This window comes from Ptychodera flava, chromosome 16 (assembly GCF_041260155.1).
Source record: "Ptychodera flava strain L36383 chromosome 16, AS_Pfla_20210202, whole genome shotgun sequence".
NCBI classification, from domain to species: Eukaryota; Metazoa; Hemichordata; class Enteropneusta; family Ptychoderidae; genus Ptychodera; species Ptychodera flava.
The window spans coordinates 2,387,501-2,393,767 of NC_091943.1; the positions used below are offsets into that span (position 1 = coordinate 2,387,501).

The window sequence follows — 6,267 nt, forward strand, 5'->3', positions numbered from 1 at the left end:
CTTAGCGTCACAGATCAGGCGCTATCGATCCATCTTGGTTATTATTCACCTTCATTTGTCATTGATAGAAAATATGTCTCACTCAGTAATCGATCAATATCTATCATAGGATCAAATGTTACGCTTAGATTACGCGTCATGCCAAATTTTAACATCGAATGTAAAAAATTAAAGCAAAACAAAGGGCTGTATATATTCTTGGATTACCAGCTAGCTTTATTTTATTTATCAAAGACATGATTAAAATGCCGTTTGTTCACTGTTTTTGAAGGTGAACTACAGTGATTCTGTGTTATCAAACTGGCCATCAGACATAACGCAGAATGCGCCTAGGGGAACAGATATTCGGAATCTCAAACTTTCACGATACATTTTGGTCTACCACGTATTGGGGCTCACTTTGAAGCTCATAGGATAAAGTTTTCGCTGACGTATTTCCGTGAAAAACGAAAATTTAATTCTTCCCCAAATAGGTAACACAGTAATTGCAACCATTCTTATAATGGAGTGTTGGATGAAATATCGGGGATTTTTTCTTATAGCAATTTTGTTAGGGACTCCTGGTGTTTATATTTTTGATTTAGAACGGAAATAGTCAAGGTTTCCTTTAGAAAAGTTTGGACAAAAGTTTCAGTCTCAGATTCAGTCTTTGAATTTCGGAGAGCGAAATACCTTTAAAATGGCACTGATGAACAGTTCTTGCACTCATATAGGCTGTTTTAAGAAGGGTTCTATACTGAAGCTTTTTTAAACGTTTCCGTGCTTTGAATTTTGGATGTATGGTTTATAATGAAGAACACGATTGGAACTAATTTAGGATAATTGGATCTTTATATTTTCAAATTTCTCAAAAATGTTAGGTGTCCTAAAGCTGAATGTTGCGATATCAAAAATTACTCGACGTTCTAAAGCATATTGCTGCGGGCCCGTGCTTTACGACTCGCTCGCTATACCAGCATTGACGAACAATAGTCAAGGTTCGAGACAAATGACAGTCAAAAGATTAAAAATGATTTTCATGTTATCCCGGTGAGTATGACAAAGTAATCCTTGTGTACCCATCCGACAACGATGGCGATGGTTCAGTGTGTATGAACACACTTCAAATACTTGTATAATCACTGACCCCACAAGGCAATACTTGAGGATGCAATTCTTACGTCATTTGGAAAACAATGTACTTGTATGTCCAATTTCCTTTCCTTGATAGGTTATCCGTGAAAATATCAAGAGTTTTTAACATCTTGTAGAAAGTTTTCCGATATTTTTAGACTCAGCCTAGTTATTTTTATTGAAATCCATCATATTCTGACAAAAAACGTATGATATGGGACAGAGTCTTAGAATTACTTGCTGAATCTGATTTATCTATTCCAGTGTACAATTTTCCTTTCTTAAGTATGACTAGGTGTTCGTAGCTAATGGTAATTTTGTTAATGTCGAGTATATTTTTTTCTTTGCAGTGATTGTAACAAGCGACATTTTCAGTTATTTCCGAAATCTGCTGTGCATGTTACTTTTTACAATCTGTCAATCGTCTCTGCAATAAAAAGGAAACTACTGGTAATTCAGTTTAATTGAGGTTTCATTACATGCATATACAGGAAATTCGATCAAATTTCGAATGCTGATGTGAACTTGCTGCTTCTTAATGCAAACGATAACCTTCATTTTACAAAACAGTCAAAGATGTAACCTTTTTCTGTAACATGAACACTGAAAACCCTTCTCAATCTTTGTGAAATAATGCAGCAATTGAGAGCTTTATCTTCAGGTCATAGATAAATCGTGGATATAACACAATAATCGGGCTTTTCAGTGTTATTTTTCACCATTACACTAGTATCAAGATAGCTGGCTCGAACAATAACCTGATATCGTGATTGGCATTCAGAAGTTATCGGTTCAGAGAGCATGTGACCAACCTACTGTGTGGTACCACGTATTATATATTCATTGGTCGGATTGTTGAAGCGCGAAAATAACTGTACTATATTCGCGATTTAGCAGAGTTCGGCGAGCTCTTTGCAACAGAATCTCAACATACAGAATCTGTACATAATGTTACAGTACTGTAACACTAGTAAACAGAGCCATAGCAACGGGTATACCACTTTTGCTATACCCGGGGGTTATTCATAAGACACTGCCCTCTTCTTTATGCGTTCTAGAATGTGTATGCGTAGACGGCACCTGCAACAGTTTTGGAAACTGTTGACTGGTAACTTGCTCTTTGCATGTATCAGTATCACAATGATGCATACAACGTGACCACGTGACCGTCAATCACGACACGCTTGGACGAGGTGTTTTACAAAACCTGTACGTATACATAACGAGAAGGACCTAGCAAAGTTCAGTGTATGCTGGGACCTAACGTTCACGGTCATATTACCCAAGAAAATTATCTAGTCGCCGCCGACGGGTAAAAATGTTTCGCAGTACGGGCCTTCTGTATCTGCATCGTATGATTCTTCTGTATCACAAAGGAAGACTGCATTAACTTTCTTTAAGAAGTATCTTCACTCAGTCATTCATTTATTAAAGAGAAAAACACCGACAAACTTTACGATCGTCACCTTCTTGTATGATATTTCTTTATAACAAAGGAGGGTTTAAAATGATTCTGTAGACAATGATACTAAACACAATCTCTCCTCTAGCATTCCGCTTATTTTTACATCTATTTATCTCATGTGCGAGAATGACGGGCATTTTGTGCTGGAGGTAAATTTAGTCTTCGCAACGTGTAAGTTTACACAGAGATAGGCCGAGTAATCATTTCGTTCATGCGCGTGCTGAGTGAGATATCTTCTTACGGTTTGAATCTAAATTTTGTATCCGATGTGGCAAGGTATGTGTGAGAGAAAGAAACGAAAACACAGGCGAGTTGTCAAGTTGCAACATCCTTGAGAAAACGGTGTTTCTATAAGCGATCTCTTCTTTCATTTTTGTCTGTAAAAGTACAGCACTTGATCTGCCGTACCCACTTTATGCTTAGCTGGCGCGCCTGTCGTAAAAACAGTAGGTATGCTCGGGACTAGTAAATAAGCATACTTTAATGTCAGCTGTCATATACACTCAAAACACCATCCTTCCAAAAATTATCGAAATGGGTTTTGTGACAGACGGACTTTCAAAATCGCCCCTCCTAAAATATCATGTTATATGTGACGTCACCGTGTTCAAAACGATTCCTCGACCGTGGAAATTGATTATACTATACGCATTACGTTTATTTTCTGAATTATCGTTAGTATCTTCAATTATAGGGTCTATGCTTAAATGATATCGATCCAATCTGGATGTCAGAGAAAGATTCAGTGAACAGGGTCAATTTAGCCTTTTAACCGGCGATATTTTCACTAGTAAATTGTCTTTTTTATGGTGCTTTCATTCAAGTTAGTGTTGTCTGTTGATATTTCAGCCATTGATTTCCGGACTGCTTGTCATCCAGTGAATTGATAATGTTGTTTGATATACCATTACTGCATGGAGACAAAATCTTATTCAGCGAATATGTCCAGTGCGTGATCCTATAATATTAACTTTCTTCCATACTCTGTTTTAGAATATGCGACGATAAAATCTACCATGCGTTTTGATATTCCATAAAATAAATGACGTAATCCACTCCCTGTCTCTCTGCGACAATAGAGATGATTTGACAAAACCACACTGATTTAGGCTTAGTTAAACCCATGCTATAACGAAAGAAATATGATTAAACAGAGTTGGGCATTTACAGTGGCCTAAGTACTCTTTGTTCAATTTCCATGTCTCTAATCGTATTAGAGATTACAATTGCGAAATCAAGACAGTTTACACTATTTCAGTACACGTGCTCAATTATCTACTTCCCGACTTTGAGTTTCTCATGTCATGAAAAAAAGAATCTCGTCTTACTTGCAGATAAGATACAGAATATTGAGTCATCAATGATCATTTATACAAAGTTCTTTGATAGGTATTTAGTCTGAGGTATGTCATCTTATTTACTATAAAACTCCTTCGCGTTATATGCTGATCAAAGTGTCAACCATGATGTGAGCAACAGTAAAAATCAATCTACGTTCACTCTCCAAAGTTGATAAACTATCTTTAATAAAGTAAATAACAATAGCATTTTCTCTAATTGATCATAATCATGATCTTAAGGGAAGTCGACATTTATCATGTATGGTCATGTACTTATCTATTATTTACTTATTTATTCATAATTATTATAATTAATTAATTAATTAATTAATTAATTAATTAATTAATTAATTAATTAATTAATTAATTAATTGATTCTATTGACTTATTTACTTAAACCCGTGGCCACTTAATTGTTGATCAAGCCCGCTTGATGAAGTCAGGGTCTAGGAATTATATATGAACAATGAGATTCTACGACTGAGTTCATGACTGAGATACCATTACCATTCATAAAACTGGTCCTTGTAAAACTGTCTAGTTAAGAAAACCTTTCTGTCGTATCTAAACAATAACCAAAAGAAAAACCCGGTCTCACTGTAACTTACAGATTGTAATGAATTTTCTTTGTGTATATTCACAGTGTCTCTTTAGGTTTAGGAAAATCTATGCAGCTGATTTCAGTTCCCCAAAATACAGTGTCTGCACAAAGCACACAAGTTTATATGACGCTAATAGCAGTGCACCCATAAGGTGTTGCTTCTACTAAATGAATAAATTAAGAATAGATGCAGTTGGACATTTACAGTTAATTAGTGAGTAGAGGATATATGGAAGTGGTATCTTGTGTCTTGATATTGAACACAGGGTGCCAATTGTAAACTCTCATTAACAACCCTTGGGAGCGGAATTTCTACCTGCATCAAGTAGGCTTAATCCACGGTTACTTGTTAGTGGCCACGGGTGCATTTACTTAAATTCGTTTGTCTGTTAGTTTATGTTTGGCATTTGTTTTTAAATGATTTATTAGTCATTTACTCATGCATTTATTTATTCTTTATTTTTCGTTCGTTCGCTCGATTTTTTATTTTTTTACTCCTTTGCTTAGGAAAAATGTTTTGTTTTGCGTGGTTTAGAGAAATATCATCGTGGAAGGAGATTGTAAATTTCAAGATACAAGAACACGCAATTAGATTTATATTGCAGCAGTTTTGCTGATTTCATGACCGTTGATGACAAGAAAAATGAAAAGTTTTCTATAATTGTGTACATCTGTGTACCAATGTACTAGCTGCATAACCGTCTACATGGGTTGCCAGATCTCTCAATGAATAAGAGATGCTGCATATTATAAGAGAATTGCGTCAGGCAGACACAAAAGAATGAAAAATAATTTGCAATACCAAATGTAAGGACTGATAACGCATTTACACAATATTGAATGGATCTTCACCTTTTGAAGAACCCGGTTAGGATGTCTAGGATTTGTCGATTGTGCTTAAAAGGTTAACGAAGGCTTGAGCAGGTCACCCTGGGCAAAGGCGATTTAACAAGATTAGACTCGCTTAGCTCGGAAAGTGGAATTGACGTGGTTGACAATGTCTTGAGCATACTGCATATTGTCACAGACAAAGTTACAACCATTTCCATCGAAACAGCCCCATTAAGCTGCCACGTATAAGAATAGCGATTAAATGCACGTTGTCTGCTTGCGGTTAATCAGTCTACACCCAATTCGTCGCTTACAGCGTAAGCGACAAATAGGGTCTAGGCAAGCCGTTAATGAGCAGGGTCGATAAAGCTAGGGCTTCTTACATATTACACTGGCTTACGCTGTAACTACTTCTTTTATTTGTACTTTCGCGTTATTTTGGTAAGAAGTGTCTCATATCTGTAAGAGCTGAATAATGTACCCGTTGAAAACTAAAAACGTCAAATAATAATAATAATAATATAATAATATTATAATAATAATAACACTTTATTACCATGTGTATAAAAACGAAAATACAATGGAATTCTTGGTGGATCTGCAGAGCTCAGGCCAAAATTAAAACAACAAATAACATAATATCACACAGACAAGTTAAAAAAAACACCAAAAGTAACACTACAAATCGTTTAAAAGTCGAACAGCTGTTGGATAAAAACTATTTTTGAAAGGGTTGGTTTTTTGCTCACGTGTTAACACACGTGAGCATATGTCGCAGCGATGTCTGTGTGTCTGTGTGTCTGTGTGTCTGTGTGTCTGTGTGTCTGTCCGTCTTCTGTCTGTGTGCTCGATATCTCAAAAACGGCTCATCAGATCAGAATTAAGAACTAATTAGTTTTTGGTGGGTGTGGCTTGCT

General features: G+C 36.0%; 1 protein-coding gene across 1 annotated transcript in view; it reads left to right on the forward strand.

Annotated features, from left to right (window-relative positions):
- The window catches only part of LOC139152511 (atrial natriuretic peptide receptor 1-like), a 47,207-nt gene extending 45,640 nt beyond the window's left edge, over positions 1-1,567 (forward strand). The window contains exon 24 of the mRNA XM_070725696.1: positions 1-1,567. This exon is cut by the window's left edge and continues 302 nt beyond it. The gene's annotated coding sequence lies outside the window, so the exon portion shown is untranslated.
- Positions 1,568-6,267: the final 4,700 nt, after the last annotated feature.